At 37.5% G+C, this 20,193-nt stretch overlaps 1 pseudogene; it reads right to left on the bottom strand.

Moving 5' to 3' along the window:
- Window positions 1-251: 251 nt before the first annotated feature.
- On the bottom strand, window positions 252-19,249 carry LOC112098069 (annotated as a pseudogene).
- Window positions 19,250-20,193: the final 944 nt, after the last annotated feature.

Genomic DNA, 20,193 nt, shown 5'->3' with positions numbered 1-20,193 from the left:
GTTTGCGAGTAGAAACCAACTTTAATACTATTACACTCATTCCAAAAATAGTAACTAAAGAATCATGAAATTTCCTATTAAGTATTCTTTATTTTTTAATGCAAAATTCCCATTCGAAAACACCAATGACTTTCTTTCAAAGTAAATGAGAAATTACAATGAAAACGGGATCAAAATACATGTATGTATACCTAAAACAAATGATTTTTTTTAAATTAAAAACAAACAGTTGAGGTGAAATGAAAACACAGTCATGATGTCTCTGGTTCCAACTTTGGGACAATAGCAGACTTGAGTTCTATATAAGAAACACGTACAGCTCCAATCAGCCGCTCCGGTAATTCACCTGTAGTATTTGCCTGCATACACGAAGCATTATACCATTCTGAGAACATTCAAGTATGCAAATATGCAAATTGCAGTACAATATCTCAAAATCATGTCTTTTCCCTTGTGTCCATTTAGAAGTAGAGGAAAAAAACAATCATACATACCTGTACAAGGAAAGCCATGTCAACCACCACTGCCGTAATTACACCAATTACAAGGCCCAAAACTCCATTAGCAACAGTAGAAGAACATGCCAACATCAATCTGCAGAAAGATGAACAATGTTAAACCATGTTAATGGTATTGAACAAGCTATTCGAAAGGGAACACATCCCATGTACTATAGAAATTCGAAGAGCATTTACTTCTAAGTACTTAGGACCGCGGATATAGTTACAATCAACTGCTTTTCCTAATAAACAAGGGGTGCTTCCATCACTCTGGCGCACGATCCATGACCCCTGCATGATTCAATGCTTAAAATCAAGAACAAATGCAAAACAAATTCAAATCGGTAGAAAAAGGAAATGAAGTTTGAAGGTACAACCCATTAATACATTTACACCTAAATGCATGCCTTCTTTGTACAAATTAAAGTGTACTATGCAGCGGAGGGTACGTATTAGTTAACATAGTCCTAATACATGAAGACCAAGACGGATACCTTAGGAACGGATGGGATAAGTTTCATTGCGAAATTCATCATCGCCGTCAACAAACCATTGCAAAAGGGATCCTGTAATTAATTCCCTTGTGACAAAATAAAATACCATACTATAATTTGTTGAACCAGGAACCTGCAGATGCTTACGTTACAACCATACAACCTCCCAAAACGATAAGTTTGAAACTTAATACCTTCTGAAATGAAACAAGCTTACTTGAAGATTAAAGATCAGTGAGAAAAGCCCTTTTTTGGAAGCAACCTACATATTTTAGAATAGGGCTCAGAGTGTTATAGATTCAATGAACCACCAGAAGTTATTTATATTGTAGTATCTCACAGGCAGTATTTTCTTCTAATCCGTCAATGGAAAAGGAAAAATAAAAAAGAAAAGAATAGTTACTTGTGCATCACAGCCTTGACGCCTAGCTACATGGTCCATTCTCTTTGTCTTTGAACTAATCAACAGCAACAAGATCCATTAAATGTTTTCCCACACGTATCTGCAGTTACAAATTGCACAAAAAGCAAGAAGAACCAACCAAACTACATCGTTACATGTCGAACTAGAATATGTCGGATATATAAATACCATAAGAAACAACTGATAAGCCCTGAACTGAAATGGTTAGATAAACAACACAGTAGAGAGCAGAATGTTGTTGGAAGTAGGAAAACTAGTATGTAGTTTGTTGTTTGAAACCTTATCTTTCAACTGCGAAACATGAAAGATAGGGTGGAGTTTTGCTGTTTGAGGCAGTTCTAGTTTGTATGCCACCTTCCCGACACGCTGAAGAACCTTAAATGGACCGTAGTAACGTGCAACTAATTTCTCAAACTTACGTTGAGCGAGGGAGCGCTGCCGGTAAGGTCTTAGTTTCAGAAATACCAAATCACCTGCATTGAACTCTACATGATGGCGCTTTTGATCAGCTTGCAGCTTCATCCGCTGCTGGGCACGAAGCAACTGCATCCTCAGGTCGTCCAGTATGGCATCACGATCCTCCATTAACTGTTCTACCAAAGATACCGAAGCAGCTCCTTGCTCATACCGAATAAGAGGGGGTGGATCCCTTCCATAGAGAGCACGAAATGGAGTACAATGTGTAGAAGAGTAGAAGGAAGTATTATGCCAATACTCAGCCCATGCCAACGAGCGAGCCCAACTTCGAGGTTTTCCAGAAGCAAAGCAGCATAGATACGTTTCCAAACAACGGTTGACAACTTCTGTTTGTCCATCAGATTGTGGATGATAGGCGGTGCTTCTTTTGAGAGTAGTTCCCTGCAGCTTCAACAATTCACTCCAAAAATGGCTCAAGAATATCCTATCTCGGTCAGAGATAATTGACCGTGGTATCCCATGAAGCCTAACAATTTCACGAACAAAGATTCCAGCAACCGAAACAGCAGAAAAATGATGTTTTAATCCTATGAAGTGAGCCTACTTACTCAGCCTGTCCACCACTACTAAGATGGCATCCCACCCTTCAGAACGAGGCAACCTCTCAATAAAATCAAGTGTGACTTCCTCCCAAACCTGGGCTGGTAGTCGAATAGGTTGAAGTAACCCTGCGGGAGTAGTGGCCAAGTACTTATTCTGCTGGCAGATGGTGCATTCCCGTACAAATCTGGTGACATCCTTGCGCATACCTATCCAATACAATTCTGCTGCTAAGCGTTGGTAAGTTTTTGTTTCTCCCGAATGTCCCCCAATCGGAGTGGTGTGAAACTCTCCTATGAGAGCAAAAAGAAGCTTAGTAGTCTGAGGAATAACCAGCCGACTCTTGTAGAACAATACTCCATGCTCAACTGAGAACCCCACGTGAGATTGTGTACCCGAAGTTATGTCTTCCCTTAGTTTCTTCAGAAAGGTATCCTCTGCCAACTCAACCTTTAAGGAATCCCAATGTTGGCACTGAGGAATCGCCAAAGCTGAACACTCTGCTGGTTCTGTTAAGAGTGAGAGTGCATCCGTTACTCGATTACTTGCCCCTGAAATACTAACTAATTGATCCAAAAATGTTTTATAAGCCATTTTAATGCATGAGGCATAAATGTATACAAGACCAAACATATGAAATCGTATCAAACAATAATGTCAATTGTTGGAAATTAGGCCTTGATTTTAGCCTTAATCCTAGAGATATTGTAGGATCCTTTCCTCTGTAAATATAGATGATAGTTGTCAAATATTAGCTCTTAATTAGTTTCCTTTTCTGTTATAATTGCTCTATTTAAAAGGGATCCTTGTACTGATTGTAAAAATGAAGGATACTACTTTTTCCTCATAATTTCTAAGTTGGTATCAGAGCATAGGGAATCGTGTCTGCAACCATGTCAGAAGTCACGTCTGAAACCACTCAAACCCTTGCTGCTGCCATTCCAGAAAAAACATCTGAGACCCTGCGAAACCACTCCAACTCTCATTCTGTTCAAATCACCACCATCCGCTTAAATGGCGACAACTTCCTCCGCTGGTCGCAATCTGTCCGGATGTATATCCGTGGGCAAGGAAAAATTGGTTACATCACTGGTGACAAGAAGGTTCCTGCTAATGATGATCCGCTGTATGCCACTTGGGATGCTGAAAATTCCATGGTTATGACATGGCTGGTCAACTCCATGGAGGAGGATATAAGCTCCAATTATATGTGCTATCCTACTGCTAAAGAATTGTGGGACAACGTTAGTCAGATGTATTCTGACCTGGGCAACCAATCTCAGGTTTTTGAGTTAACTTTAAGGTTGGGAGAGATTCGTCAAGGTGATGATTCTGTCACCAAATATTTCAATTCTTTGAAAAGGTTGTGGCAAGATCTTGACCTCTTCAACACATATGAATGGAAATCCGCTGATGACTGCAACCACCACAAGAAAACCGTGGAAGACAGTCGTATTTACAAGTTTCTTGCCGGCCTCAATGTTGAGTTTGATGAAGTACGAGGGAGGATTATTGGCAGACCTCCTCTACCACCCATTGGCGAAGTCTTTGCTGAAGTCAGAAGAGAAGAAAGTCGAAGGAGCGTAATGCTCAGGAAAAGGAGTGCCGGTGAGTCAATTGAGAATTCTGCCTTAATTACTGATGCAGCAGCCTACAAGACTGCAAATTATCAGCGCAGGTCTGATGATAAGTCACAGGCCTGGTGCGATCATTGCCACAAGCCTCGCCATACACGTGAGAAGTGTTGGAAGCTTCATGGCAAACCTGAAAACTGGAAAAGCAGCAAGCAAGGAGAGAAGAATCGTGGGATTCCTTCGGCCAATGAAGCCAACTCAGGCCACTTTAACAAAGAGCAGATTGATCAACTCCTGAAGCTGATAAAATCCAACTTCTCGTCTGGTATTCCTAGTGTTTCTTTGGCAAAAACAGGTAGAAATCCTATAGCCCTTTCTTGTTTAAACTCTTCTCCATGGATCATAGATTCTGGAGCCTCTGATCACATGACTAGTTCTTTTCATTTATTTAATACCTATTCTCCTTGTTCTGGAAATAAAAAAATTAGAATTGCCGATGGTAGTTTTTCACCTATTGCAGGAGAAGGACTTATCAAACTGACCGAGAAAATTAATCTCAATTTTGTTCTTCATGTCCCTAAATTAGCCTGCAGTCTTTTGTCTGTTAGTAAATTATCTAGAGATTCTAATTGTCGTATTACCTTATTTGAATCACATTGTGAATTTCAGGACCAGAACTCGGGGATGATGATTGGACGTGCTAGGATGATTGAAGGTCTTTACTACTTTGATGAAGTACCTATTAGTAATAAAAAAGCTCAGAACTTTATTAGTACTAGTTCAATTTCTGTTCGAGAAAAAATAATGCTATGGCACTATAGACTAGGACATCCTAGTTTTCTTTATTTGAAATACTTATTTCCAGAATTATTTAAAGGGATTGATTGCTCTTCTTTTTATTGTGAATGTTGCACTTTTGCAAAACTTCATCGTTCTACTTATTTGCCAAAACAGTACCAGGCCTCCAAACCTTTTTATTTGATTCATAGTGATGTTTGGGGTCCTTCTCAGGTCACTACCCTTTCCGGTAAAAAATGGTTTGTTACTTTTATTGATGACCATACTCGTTTATGTTGGATTTATCTCATGCATAAAAAATCTGACGTAAAATATTTATTTGAAAATTTTTACACTATGATTGAAAATCAATTTCAAACTAGAATTGGTATTTTACATTCTGACAATGGAACAGAATATTTCAATGAGCACTTGGGTGAGTATTTGAATGATAAAGGCATTTTTCATCAATCTACATGTCGGAATACCCCTCAACAAAATGGCATTGCAGAACGGAAAAATAAACATTTACTTGAGGTAGCACGTGCCATAATGTTTTACATGCATATTCCTAAGTATTTATGGGGTGAAGCGGTTTTAACAGCAGCTTATTTAATAAACAGGATGCCTACCAAGGTGTTAAAATACAAAACACCTCTTGATTGCCTTAAAGAATTTTTTCCTGCAACAAGGTTGTTTTCTGATTTACCCGTCAAAGTTTTTGGGTGTACTGTCTATGTTCATGTTCCAAGTCAATTTCGTTCAAAACTTGACCCACGTGCTATAAAGTGTGTATTTTTGGGTTATTCATCGAACAAAAAGGGGTATAAGTGTTTTGACCCTCAAACAAAAACATTTCATGTGAGTATGGATGTGTCGTTTTTGGAAAAAACTCCTTATTTCATAAAAAATTCTCTTCAGGGGGAGACAAATGGAGTAGAAGACAATTTTTGGGACATTTCTATCCCACTTCCAAATGTTATTTGTCCTATTCAAGGACCACACTTTTCTGATAATGATCAGTTGAGAAAAACAAGTTCTTTAGAGCCTAGTACAAGGGATTCTCGTTCAGGGGGAGAAGTACTACAAACAGATCAACATGATCTAAATTCTGAACTTCAGGTTTATACTAGGAAGAGATTTCATCTGAGAAGTAAAGACTTGAATGTCAATCCTACACAAGCCCAATTTGAAAAACTGAGTTCCGGCACTGAAATTTCAGGTAATCAAATCCCAACTCCAGCTTTGATTCCTTCGATTGTTTCCAATAATTCACCAATTATTTCTGATCTTGATGTCCCTATAGCTATTAGGAAAGGTGTTCGAAACTGCACCAAACATCCTATTGCAAATTATCTTTCCTATCAAAGACTGTCAAAAAACCATAAAGCTTTCACATCTAGGATTTCACACTTGTTTGTTCCAAGAAATGTACAGGAAGCACTGGATGACCCGAATTGGAAATTAGCAGTCATGGAGGAGATGAATGCCTTGAGGAGAAGTGGTACTTGGGAGATAGTTGATCCACCCAGAGACAAGAAAATAGTTGGGTGTAAGTGGGTGTTTAGGATAAAATGTAACGCGTATGGAAGCGTTGAGAGGTACAAGGCGAGGCTGGTGGCTAAAGGCTTCACTCAGACTTATGGGATTTACTATCATGAGACTTTTACTCCTGTTGCTAAAATAAATTCTATCATAATTTTGTTATCTCTTGCAGTGAATTGTGATTGGCCTTTACACCAACTTGACGTTAAAAATACATTTCTCAATGGTGATCTTAAAGAGGAGGTGTTCATGAGTCTACCACCAGGATTTGAGAAGAGTCTTGGTAGTGATAAAGTCTGCAGATTAAGAAAGTCATTATATGGTCTCAAACAGTCACCAAGAGCATGGTTTGAACGCTTTGGAAAGGCAGTTATCAGTTATGGCTTCTTGCAGAGTCAAGGAGATCACACAATATTTTATAAACACTCAAAAGACGGTAAAATTGCAATTTTGATTGTTTACGTTGATGATATCATTTTAACTGGTGATGATGAAACAGAATTAGCAGCCCTCAAGAAGAGACTTGCAAAGAAGTTTCAAATTAAGGATTTGGGAGTCCTTAAGTATTTCCTTGGAATGGAATTTGCAAGATCCAAGGAAGGTATATTTGTGAATCAGAGGAAATATGTTCTTGATCTCCTTGGAGAAACAGGTTTGCTTGGTTGTAAGATGGTAGAGACCCCAATTGATCCTAACTTGAAGTTACAACCTGCTAAGGTTGAAGAAGTAAAGGATAGGGAACAGTATCAAAAACTCATAGGGAAGTTGATCTACTTGTCTCATACGCGACCTGATATCGCCTTTGCAGTCAGCATGGTAAGTCAGTTTATGCACTCACCAGGGGCAGAGCATTTTGAGGCAGTCTACAGGATCTTAAGATACCTAAAAGGAACTCCAGGGAGGGGCCTAATGTTCAAAAAACATGGACATCTTCAAGTTGAAGTCTACACAGATGCAGACTGGGCAAGAAGTGTCACTGACAGGAGATCAACATCTGGCTACTGTTCCTTTGTTGGTGGGAACCTAGTTACATGGCGGAGTAAAAAACAGAATGTGGTTGCTAGAAGTAGTGCAGAAGCAGAATTCAGAGTTGTTGCCCATGGAATCTGCGAGGTTATGTGGATAAAAAGAATTCTTGAAGAACTGAAATTTACTTTCTCAACTCCTTTGAAAGTCTATTGTGACAACAAAGTTGCTATTTCTATAGCTCATAATCCAGTTCTTCATGATCGAACAAAACATATAGAAGTGGATAAACACTTCATCAAGGAGAAACTCAACACTGGAATAATATGTATGACATATCTTCCAACAACTGAACAGTTAGCTGATGTATTAACAAAGGGATTGCACAAGAAGCAATTTGATAAGTTGACTAGCAAGCTGGCTATGGAAGATATCTTCAAACCAGCTTGAGGGGGAGTGTTGGAAATTAGGCCTTGAATTTAGCCTTAATCCTAGAGATATTGTAGGATCCTTTCCTCTGTAAATATAGATGATAGCTGTCAAATATTAGCTCTTAATTAGTTTCCTTTTCTGTTATAATTGCTCTATTTAAAAGGGATCCTTGTACTGATTGTAAAGATGAAGGATACTACTTTTTCCTCATAATTTCTAAGTTCAATTTTATACATGAATGATGATATAACACAATTAATGGCATATGAATTCACACATTTATAAGAGATGGACAATGATGATAGACAATTAAGAAGATGAAATCAAAGACCATACAATCATCAAAATCAAACAAAGGCATCATGATAAATCACTCAATGTTATACACAATGATAATTCCATCATGTAAACATACAAGCATATTTTCGCAAATTCATTTATCATGATTCATTCAACAAAATTAATATGGCAAAAATTGTTACCAAAACAATTAAATCATCTTGCCTCATCTTTTTCTCCTAGATCATACTCAAGTGATTATCCTCACAAGCTTTCATCAAGGAACTCTCCACCATTCCTTGATTGTGGTACCTACAAAGAAAACATTCACGTTGTGCCCTTTGGTACCCAAATACTCTTGGGTCCTTGAGTGTTAGCAATTTTTCCTTTTGGAACCAAAACACATTTTACTCCATAATATACTTTTCTTTTAATAGGACAACCAAGCTTCATGTGATCGTTTTGATTACAATAATGACATACAACTTGATTGTTAGTAGATGTACTCTTCACAAAGTAGTTCCTATAATACTTTTGTTTCAAATGTGGCTTATAACCAAGTCCTCCTTTATCAAACACACATTTTTTGTGAATTAATCAAGTTATCCAACATCTTTTGTCCATTTGTAAATCTTAAAACAATCTCATTTAACTCATTGCTCTTCTTCTTAAGCATTTCATTTTCATTTTTCAAGTCATCTATGTGATATTCTAGATGCTCATGTGAAGTACTAGGTTTCTCATTTGATAATGCAACTCTATCATGCAATGTTTTATTCTCTAATTCTAGGCATGTAATCTTTGCACATAGAGATTCATTTTCATTTTTGAGCTCTACCATTTTCTTTTTAAGACATGCATTCTTTTTACCAATTTTTATCCAATTATCATGTAATTCTTTAAAAGCATCATATAATTCATCATAAGTAAAAAGATCATTTACCTCATCAAGTTCATCATTCGATTCATCTCCAATTGCCATGAGAGCTAGATTTGTCATTTCTTGATGCTCTTCATCATCACTTGTTTCCTCATCGCTATCATCCCATGTGGCTATCATTGCTTTCTTCTTCAGCTTGTTGAGAAGAGGGCATTCCGTTCTTATATGGCTAGGCTTCTTGCACTCATAACATTTGATTACTTCCTTCTTCTCCTTTCGGTTCTTGAGGTCTCTAAATTTTCTTCGCTCATCGGATTTCTTAAAAAGTTTTCTGAACCTCCTAGCCAGCATATCCATCTCCTCCTCATCCAGCTCGCTTTCCTCATCACTCTCATGTTTCGAGGCTTTGAGAGCAATGCTTTTCTTCTTCTCCTCATTGCCTCTTTCGGCTGCCATGTCTTCCTCATAAGAAATAAGAGAACCAATTAAATCATCAATAGGTAAGATATTCAAATCTTGAGCTTCCTCAATGACAGTCCTTTTTGGTCTCCATTTCTTAGGTAACGACCTAATGATTTTCTTAACTTTCTCGCTATTTGAAAAGGTCTTTCCTAGGGCTCCTAGAGTGTTCACTATGTCCGTAAATCTAGTATTCATAGAATACACACTCTCATTTTGTTCCATTTGGAACAATTCATATTGCCGAGTGTACCTACTAATTTTAGACTCTTTCACTTGATTCGTGCCTTCATAAACAACTTCAAGTTTGTGCCAAATTTCATTAGCACTTTCACAACTAGACACTCTATGAAACTCTTTCTTATCAAGTGCACAAAACAAGGCATTCATGGCTTTGGAATTTAGAGAAGCTTTTCTCTTTTCCAATTCATTCCATTCCCGTGAAGGTTTTGGAATATCTTCCCCAACTTCGTTTTTAGTCAAAGGCATAAATGGACCATCACAAACAATTTCCCAAATTTCATAATCTAAAGCTTGTAAATAAATTCTCATCCTAGTTTTCCAATATGGGTAGTCATTACCGTCGAAGAACGGTGGTCTAATTGTGGATTGTCCTTCCCTAAAGGTTGAGTCACTATAGGTTGCCATGGATCTTTAACTCTAGACGGTTAAGTCTACACAAGAACACCTCGCTCTGATACCAAATGAAATACTAACTAGGCAACCCAAGAGGGGGGTGAATTGGGATATTAAAAATTATTCAATTCTAAAACAAAACTCAATGCAAATCCAAAACTAATTTAAAGCAATAACAAATAAATCAATCACAATATAAAAGAGTAAGGGAAGAGAAAACAAACACAATGATTTTTACGTGGTTCGGCAATCCCCGCCTACGTCCATGCCTCCAAGCTCACCGAGCTTGAGGATTTCACTAAGCTAGCCTCCCAAGGCTTCAAACGCTTACAATTGACTTCCAAGGTGTCAATGGACCTTTACAACAAGAGATTATCCCCAATCTCTTAACCCAAGTGTATCCCAACACTTACAATCTTTTAACTTGATTTTACAAAAAGGATTACAAATAAATCTCTCTCACACAATGTGTTTAATCACAAGTGAAAGCTCAATGTGTGAATGAATGAGATGAATACAAGGATTTAAAGCTCAATGAAAGTTATATTCTCAATATTTTGCTCAATGATGATCGTTGGAATTCTTCTTGTTTGAATTGGATTGAGCTTATTTATAGTTGGAGCTGAAAAACTAGCCGTTATAGACTGTTTGCTCGAAAACGGTTCGCCGTTAACCATTAACGGTTAACCGTTTAGGCCGGTCAAAGTTACCGTTGGGCCAATTTTTAAATAAACGATTAGCCGTTTAGGCTTACCCTTTCGCCGTTAATTTCCAGAGACCTGCAAAACAAATTTGGTTTAACCGTTCTTACTAAACGGTTCAAGGTTAACAATCTGGAAATAATCGGTTAACCGTTTTCAGTAAACGGTTCACCGTTAGTTTCCAGAATCATCATTTTAACAATACTTTGCAGAACATGCTTTCTGGAAATTATCGGTTAGCCGTTTTTAAATAAACGGTTAGCCATTTGCTACAGTGATTGGTACAGTAACCTGCACAGTGCACTATTTTTTAAAATTATAGTTTGACCCCAAAACTTTATAAAACTACAGTATGGCCCAAAATGTTATGAAAGTTTACAAATAGGTCCAATTTCAGAATTTCTAAGTAATGCTTTGTTAATCCCAAAACTTTCTGAAATTATGATATAGCCCAAAATGCTATGACACTTTTAAAATAAGTCATTCTCTAAAATTTCAAGCAATACTTGTTGATTTCAAAGTTTTCAAAAACTCTTTCAATTAAATCATAAACTTGAAAAACAACCAATTTCATAAAATCATTTTTCCATTAAATATAAAACCTTTATAATATAAAAATAATGATTTATTTAAAATGTATAAAAAATAATTTGAGCTTAAAAGATTAATCATTTTTAATCTTTTTTGTTATCATCAAAATCAATATTATGGAAACATATATGTTAACAGCCCCAATACGATATTGAATATCAAAATCATATCCCATGATTTTGGTGATCCATTTTTGATATTCAACTCCAACAATCCTCTGCTTCAAAAGAAATTTTAAGCTCTGTTGGTCTGTTCGCACAATAAATCGCCTTCCCAGCAAGTACGACCGCCATTTCAGGATTGCAAACACTATGGCCATTAGTTCTTTCTCATATATGGACTTAAGACGAGCCCGGGGCCCCAAAACTTGGCTGTAGTAAGCTACTGGTTGTTGCCCCTGTAGTAGAACAACTCCTAACCCAAAACCAGATGCATCATTCTCAACAATAAATGGCTTTGTGAAATCAGGCATTGCCAACACAGGGACTGAAGACATAGCTTGTTTGAGTTCTTCAAATGCCGCTGCAGCTTCTGGACTCCACCCAAACCTATCTTTCTTGAGCTGATCAGTCAATGGCGATGCGATTCTAGCATACCCAGCCACAAACTTTCTATAATACCCCGTCAATCCCAGAAATCCCCTTAACGCTTTCAGATTAGTGGGCGTTGGCCACAAGTTAATGGCTTGGATTTTACTTGGATCCGCTGCCACCCCTTGTCCAGAGATGATATGGCCTAAATATGCCACTTGAGTTCTTCCAAACTCGCATTTTTTTCGGTTGGCATAAAGGCTGTTGGCCTGCAATATTCCCAAGACGAGAGCCAAGTGCTGCTGATGGGATTCCACTGAAGGGCTGTAAATTAGAATGTCATCAAAGAACACTAGAACAAACTTCCGAAGATAAGGCCAGAAGACATCATTCATCAAGGATTGGAAAGTCGACGGGGCATTCGTTAGTCCAAAAGGCATGACGAGAAACTTGTAGTGTCCATCATGCGTTCGAAAAGCAGTCTTATGAACATCCTGACTACTGACTCTGATTTGATGGTAGCCCAAATTTAAATCTAGCTTGGAAAAAAATTCTGGCACCATGTAACTCATCTAGGAGTTCATCAATGACAGGGATGAGATACTTATCTGGTACCGTCGTTTTGTTGAGAGCCCTGTAATCCACACAAAAACGCCATGATCTGTCTTTCTTTTTAACCAACAAAACTGGGCTCGAGAATGGACTATTGCTGACTTGGATTATTCCCGCATCTAACATCTCCTGAATCAGTCTTTCAATCTCATCCTTCTGGGCATGAGGATAGCGGTATGGTCGGACACTAACAGGTTGACTGCCGTCTTTGAGCAAAGTGGAATGCTCATGTCCCCTAGTAGGTGGTAAGCCCATGGGCATGTTAAAAACCAATTCATATTCTGCTAGGACTTGGTTTAGATTCGGTGGCACCTCAGGGCTCACTTCGCACAGACCTTCAAATTGATTACATTCCACCAGAATTCCAGCTCCCTCGTGCTTAATGGTGCGCATCATTGCCTTCAATGAAACCAAAGTCTTGCCAAGGGAAGGATCCCCTCGTAGAGTAACAGATTCATTTCCGAGCATGAACTTCATCACTTGTGTCTTCCAATTTGTGTGTGTCATCCCCAAAGTTTCAAGCCACTGAACTCCTAATATAGCATCCGAGCTCCCCAACCCAAGCAGCAAGAATTCCTCTACAATATCTATTCCCTGTAGATGAATAGTCACTCCCCGACATAAACCTTATCCCCTTACAGCCGCTCCAGTACCCATAGTCACCCCATAAGCCTCAGTTTTAACAATGGGTATCTGCATCTTACTAACCAAATCTAGAGAAATAAAATTGTGGGTTGCACCTGAATCAATCAGTACCACCACCTCTTGCTCCCCGATAGACGCCTTAAGCTTCATCGTCTTTGGTGTAGTCAGACCAACCACCGAGTTAAGAGAGACCTCTATCCCTTGATTAATTTCGGCCGTTTCCAGTTCGGGATCGCCTTCACCCGAACCTTCTTCCTCTTCCTGCTCTGCTTCGTCCATGTCGTAGGTGAGAAGGACAGTCAATTCTTTCTTCTTGCAGCGATGCCCAGGTGCCCACTTTTCATCACATCGATAACATAGTCCCTTCTCTCTTTCTTCTGTAATTCTGAATCGGACAACCTCCTAACCTCTCCCGAAAATCGGGCCGTGTTATGATTTGCCCCAAACGAAGATTGCGAAGCTTCAGAATGGAAGTTCACACCTCGCGTTGACCCTCCTGCTCGATGAAACCCACCGTCTGCTTTGTGGGCCTTGGTCACCCACAGTTTCTCCTCAATCTTTTGGGCTAAGTCCATGGCCCGGCCCAAATTACTGGGTTCCATGATCCGAACCTCGACCCGAATTTCAGGCTTCAACCCATTGATAAAATTTCCCAGAGCTAGTTCGTCTGTAATGTTCTCCAACGGCGCCGAAAGTTCGATGAATTTCCGGCGGTATTCTCGCACACTGCTATCTTGAGTAAGGGCTAGCCATTGTTCATGGAGAGAATCGGCTTGGATTACTCGGAATTGTTTCAAGATTAGTAGCCTCATCTCTTCCCAAACCATCATGGATCTCTTCCTATTCTCCCATTGATACCACAACAGGGCATCTCCCTCGAAAGCTATTATCGCTGCCTCAAGTTTTTCTTCATTGGATAACCGATTTACGGAAAAATATCGTTCAGCCTTCAGATCCAGCCATCCAGATTTGAGCCATCGAACAGTGGCATCTCAAGTTTCCGGAATCGGAAATCATGGCTAGTTCCGCTTGAGCTCAACCCGCCGAAGTTGGGGCTGAGCATCTTTTCCCTTTTATTCGAATACGAACCTCCCGTATCCTCTTGAAGTTTGATGAACTGTTCGAATCGTTTGTTCATCATCTATATTTCATCCTTCAACGATCTCATTTCCCGTTGAAACTCCTCCTACGCAGCACCCATCGCCTCCTCTATGGAATCCATTCGTTGAGCAACATTTTTGCCAGTCATTTTCTAGGTACGTGACTACTCTGATACCAATTTGATAAGCCCTGAACTGAAATGGTTAGATAAACAACACAGTAGAGAACAGAATGTTGTTGGAAGTAGGAAAACTGGTATTTATCTGCAGAAATAAACCAAAACACCCAAGCATTCGAGAGGCTTGGTATCTCTCCCAAAATGAGCAAGCTCACTACAAAATAATTCTCTAGATCCCCTTCCCAAAAAACAGCTCCTCTCCATATAACCTCCTCACTTTTACGCCCAAATAGAATAATAGAAAACTCTAACAAATTATCAAAACAGAATACCATCAACTTATCACTAACAGAAATGCATAACAAACTCTTCTCTCTATACTACTTGATGACACGTCAGCCACGATTGGTATTTCCGGAATTACCCTTGCGCCTTGCATATGTGAAACGCACTTGTGGCCTAACAACAACCAAAATTCGCGGGAACCTTTGTTTTGTCATAACAAAAATGCTTGCTACGAACTCTGAAGTTATTTCCATCAGAAAGTTTCCAGCAGTCACAAGCATTATCACGGTCATTATGTCGCAAATTGCTAAAAAAAAATGAGATAAATCAATTTGATCACCCTACTTTTCCTCTAGGGCTGCAACTAATTGAAAAAAAAAGATTAATTCCATAGAAATCCATTAAAGAGGACATTAACAAAATATATAAAAATGAATATTTAAGTTATCATCCACCTATTCTCTTTCTCTTAATCTCTTTTTTCATTTGCCTGAAATCCCGAAAAATATCTAACTAAGAACAAGAGTTAGAAAAGGTGTGCACACGCACACACACATATTGCATTGGAGTTCGTGAATTTTTATCTTTTAGCTCATTCCTCATTTTATTAAAATGGTAGATCCCTCATTAAAAGGTGACTCTACATACGTGTATGTGTGTGTTCCCTATAAAAGGACTGAAGAAAATACAGTAACACGTAAAAATATGACTTAAAATGGCCACCCAACAGAAACATATTAACCCATAACAGCGCAAAATAAAATGTGAAAGCAAGAAACTTACCAGCAATGCTATTTAACATCTGAAGAAGACAGTGTTGCTAAACATTGACACATAACCAACACCCCACCCTTTTAGATCAATCTGCATAAGATGCTGTACTTGTGTTCTGGGCCTACCATTTTGAGGTTTGAGTGGGGAAATGTTGAATCCACCACCTGAGAAATCAGAATACAGGAAGCAAGTGGTGCAACTTGGCATGACTTAGTCACTTGTTAATTCTCTACATCAACCAAAGTAAAGGACAGAAAACTAACTCTCCACGTGAGCTCGTACATATCCTGGCTGTGGACCACAGTTCTCATGCTCCCTAGAATGAAATAACACAACTGCGCGATAACAAAACACAGCTTATGGAAACTTCTAGTGCCAGAAAAGATAGATTTAATTTCAAGAAGTGGGGAAGCAAGAACCTTACCATAACTCGCAGCGTCATTTCAACGCCAATAACGTACTTAACAAAGGCCGCGGGGCCAAACAAACCTGCAACCAAATGAATTCATAAATGTAAATAAATTCCGCAGAGGAAAGTAGGAAGATTATTTAAATAAAAATGATAAATTTCAGGGAATTCCACTATCCTCTGAATAAAACAGATAACCCATGTGGTTTTAAAATTCATTAGACCCTTCCCCTGAACTTTTCAAATTTGCCACAGAACTCCCCTAAAATCCATCTGAGACCTTTCTAGAGAATTTTTTTGGAATCAAGGAGAAGGTTTTAGACGAACTTCTAAACCAAACTAAGCCCTATATTTAAGTCATATTGAGGAAACATAAGAAAAAAAATTCCAGAAAAAGTATCAGCTAAGAATTAAAATTAAATTCATCAAAATGATCTCAATCACTAGATTTTTTACTGTCACAGTATGTTTAAAAACTTGCAGAAGGCCCAAAGAGAACTTAGGACTGAACCGAGGGAAAAACAAGACGGTGTATTTATTTTATTTCTGAATTCCAACAATTACATTGGGATACAGAAATTTTAGGTAATTTCCTCACATATTATATCAGAAGACATGAAAGGGGAAAGAAGAAAACAATAAATGTTCTATTCTGACCAAAGCATAAATGAGATGATTGAATCAAGAGACTATTACATTGGAAACCAGTCCAGCTGAAGCCTATGATAGAGAATAGCCGTATGACCATCTACCTCTTCAACTAAGCTGCGATACAAAAGACTACAATCCCACCTGCACAAAACATGAAAAACGGTGTACGTGCGGCATGAACTTTGAGAAAGATACATAAAAAAGATCTGATGGCCAAGAAATACAACAATTGTACAACCAAAAGAGGAAGAAATCCACGTCTAGTACACTGCCCTCTTCAAGACCTCTAAATACTGAGTCAAATTGATAGGAATTTCATGGAAATAACTATTTGACAAATGATCAGCCTTGCTGGCCTTTATAAGCCAACGCACAGAGATTATGGAACAATGCAATGGTGCAAACCAAGAATTATTAGGGTACAGACAGTAAAATTAAATAGAATAATTTGAACACATTACTAGCAAACCTTGCCAAGAGACTTGTTAAAATCGGAAACAGGTAATTTCAGGCAGCACGCCTTCTCCTGTTTTAGAACACTCTTTTATGTAATAGTGACTTCAAAAGTGTAACATGTTTTTTTTAAAAAACATGAACGTCTTTGACACTTCATGAAATGGCTAAGATACAAGCTTTAATTCTAGTACAACAAATTAATATAACTAACTTCAACCGTCAATTGATCTATAGTTCAGCAACAAAAAATACAGATAGCTACATCTATTTTGTCTTCATCAAATACCATTAGCTAAGTGGAGAAAAGTTATAAAAATGAGTCCCAGTCTTTCTTTATTAATGAAGCAATCCATCAAACTTCAAAAGCTATTTTCATTTCCACATTCTTCATATACTTAAGCAACAAAAGTTTGTAATAATCTTTAGAAAGCACCATGCAGATTAATTAAATATATTCAAAAAGGCACATACAGAATCGGGACTGGAGACAATGTGAATTTCACAGCATACAAGAGGAAATATAATACTCAGCTTACAGAGACAGCCAATATAGTCTTGATTATGTTAAAATAACTAAAATTAAAAAATAGAAAAGAAGCATACTCGTATCGTGTCCCATCCATGCTCATTACAAGTTCAAATATTTCTTCACAGCTGGCCTTCATAACACCAACAGCCTTCATTGCTCTACTACAGCTTCTCGGCTGCATTAAGTAAACTTTAGATGATGGTTCTGACCTAAACCATTTTAATGCTTGGCAAAATCACATCCTGAGCATAGAGTACAGAAAGTGGCTTACAAGGTAATCAACTTCAAGAAGCTCTTCAGAAATACATAATCCTGTTGGGGAGAAAAGAAAAAAGAAAGAATACGAATAAAAAGAAGTCACAAACAATTCATTTCCTGCACTACACATCATCAGCAGTTTTTCGGGAACACAAAAATGTTAGAATAACTTTTCTTGATTGCCACCCACATGCTAAACTGATCAAATACAAAACAGGATACAAAAAATCTCTAACCTTTTTGGCATTGAAGAAGACGCCAGTGCTTTCAAAAGAAAATGCTTGATTGTTGGCATTCTGGTTTGAAAAATATGAGTCCAATTCCTGAGTCCAGTCATGTACCAAATCAGGACGACCTGCCAGTCATACAAAGATGACAAAAATACACTATAAATTGCGTCAAACCAATTCAAGTCAATTGGAGAAGTAAATCAAGGACCATTTGCAATACTTATTCTCCACATCAAATTTGGGTGTCCATCGTCTTCATCCTCTTGTGCACTGAACCTGAGAGTCCACAAGAAATACATATAAAAATTAGGCATGATTGAAATTGATAGTAGTACAAAATGGATATAAACATCATGATGAACAAATTAAATTGTTCCCTGTTAGACAAATCCAACTTGCAAGCTTAAGCTCTTAAGCTAGACCAAATCACACTGCAAATAACAATACATAAGGCCAAAAAAAGATAATATGTATCATTCATATGCTTCGCCCTAAGAAATGATTTGGGCCATAGGTCAATTATGTTAAAAGCAGCAATACTAAACCCAAAAGCCAACTGGTACGCGAAGATTAACTCTCAGGTCTGAAATCTGAAACACTTTACATAGACACCAATAAAAGGATTTCACACAACATTTACAACACAGCATATTAATTTCCAAAAGCACAGCTATTTCCTCGTGAAAACAATAAATAAATAAGATACCATAAAACAAAATAAACTTCTTCTGCATCTCCAAGAACTGGAAAACCACAACACAATCAAAGAAAAGGATATACCATGGCAAAATTTAAATCATTTTATGTTCTACATAAGAAAACTTTTTGAGCTTCCTGATCCACGAATAATAATAAATCTCCTTAAAATAATCTTTTGTAAATAATTTTATTTTTCTTGACACATGACAAGCACCTTCATATAGAGAAGAAAGGAGAATCTCAAATTCCACCCGCTATCAGAACACCACATCAAAGCTTCAGTGAACATCTCAAATTCCACCCGCTATCAGTGAACATGCAAGAAGAATAAAAGAAGTAGCTCAAATCCTGTAAAAAAGAACCTTGGACTTCGACTCTTGTCAAACAGTTGACTCTGACTGAATATAGGAAGAGTAATCGAGCAAGCATAGATCGGCCAAGCTTAAGCAAGCGCACAGATCGGCCAAATTTGAGCAAGCCGAGAGAGAGAGATGATTGTGGTCAATTTCCACCAATTCTATTCGTCATCCTTTTTTAGTAATTAAATGGGTTCAAGATTGCAAAATCCACATTTATGTATAATTATATAGTAATTAAATACTGAACTTGAACCCATACAACTCTTCAATCATTTGGATTTCGAATCTGTGTTAATTGAACTAAATACCGTCAGGCATTAGAGTAAACACATAAAGAATTCATGATTTAATGTCGTTCTCAATTTTGACTTCATAATATTCCAGCTACCGTTGCAGTTTCTATTATTGTGTGATAAATATGAATGATGTCTTAGTATAAAGACATGTCCCGTTAATTGTGCCTTATAGAAGAGGTATCTTTTTATACTAAGACTATATAGTGAAAAGATATCTCTTCTATTAGGTACAATTAAGTATGGTTCCTTGCAAAGAAATGTAAATATAAGAGTCATAAAACAAAGTCTCTATTATTTCAAGTACTATTTCATTCACATGTTGCACATGAGACTTGAGCAACCACGGTGCGCAGAAGACACTTTACAATGATTTTGCTTGTTTTTTCCTAATCATTTCTGTAATTGATTTTGTTAGAAAATGTTAGTAAGGATTAAATTACTTAAAAAAAACACACACACATCTTAAGTGTAAAGGTTCAGAAAATATATCGATAAAGGTCAGAAGTATCTAATAAAAGTTGGCCATAAACTTCAATATCCAAAATTGCTTTAATAAAGTAGCTGCAGTAAACAAAAGTCAGCAACCATAGGCGGCAATAAATCACAATCAGCAACTACAATGATCCAAAACCAACATAGAAAGACCTAGAAATAGTAAAAAATATTGCAATATATTAAAGAAGATTAATTCATTATAACTATGTTAATAAGGTTTTTTAGTAGCAATGTTACCTCCACTTGATTCTGTAGGGACTGCACATAATTGATAATTTCATCCAACATGAGACCTTTCCAATTACCTAATTTTATACCAAACAACATAAAGTTTATAAGAAATATTAAAAACAAGAAAACTCATTATTTGTTTTAAGGACAGGAAAAAGTGAATAAAAAACAACAAAAAAAGAAGACTCAATTTGCTTAATTACCATAGCTATGAACAAGGTTTTTGCAAATTTCATCCTC

Source organism: Citrus clementina, unplaced genomic scaffold (assembly GCF_000493195.1).
Source record: "Citrus clementina cultivar Clemenules unplaced genomic scaffold, Citrus_clementina_v1.0 scaffold_5, whole genome shotgun sequence".
Classification (NCBI taxonomy): Eukaryota; Viridiplantae; Streptophyta; class Magnoliopsida; order Sapindales; family Rutaceae; genus Citrus; species Citrus x clementina.
The sequence above is the reverse complement of the archived record's forward strand: the minus strand, read 5'-3'. Positions and strand labels throughout refer to the sequence as shown.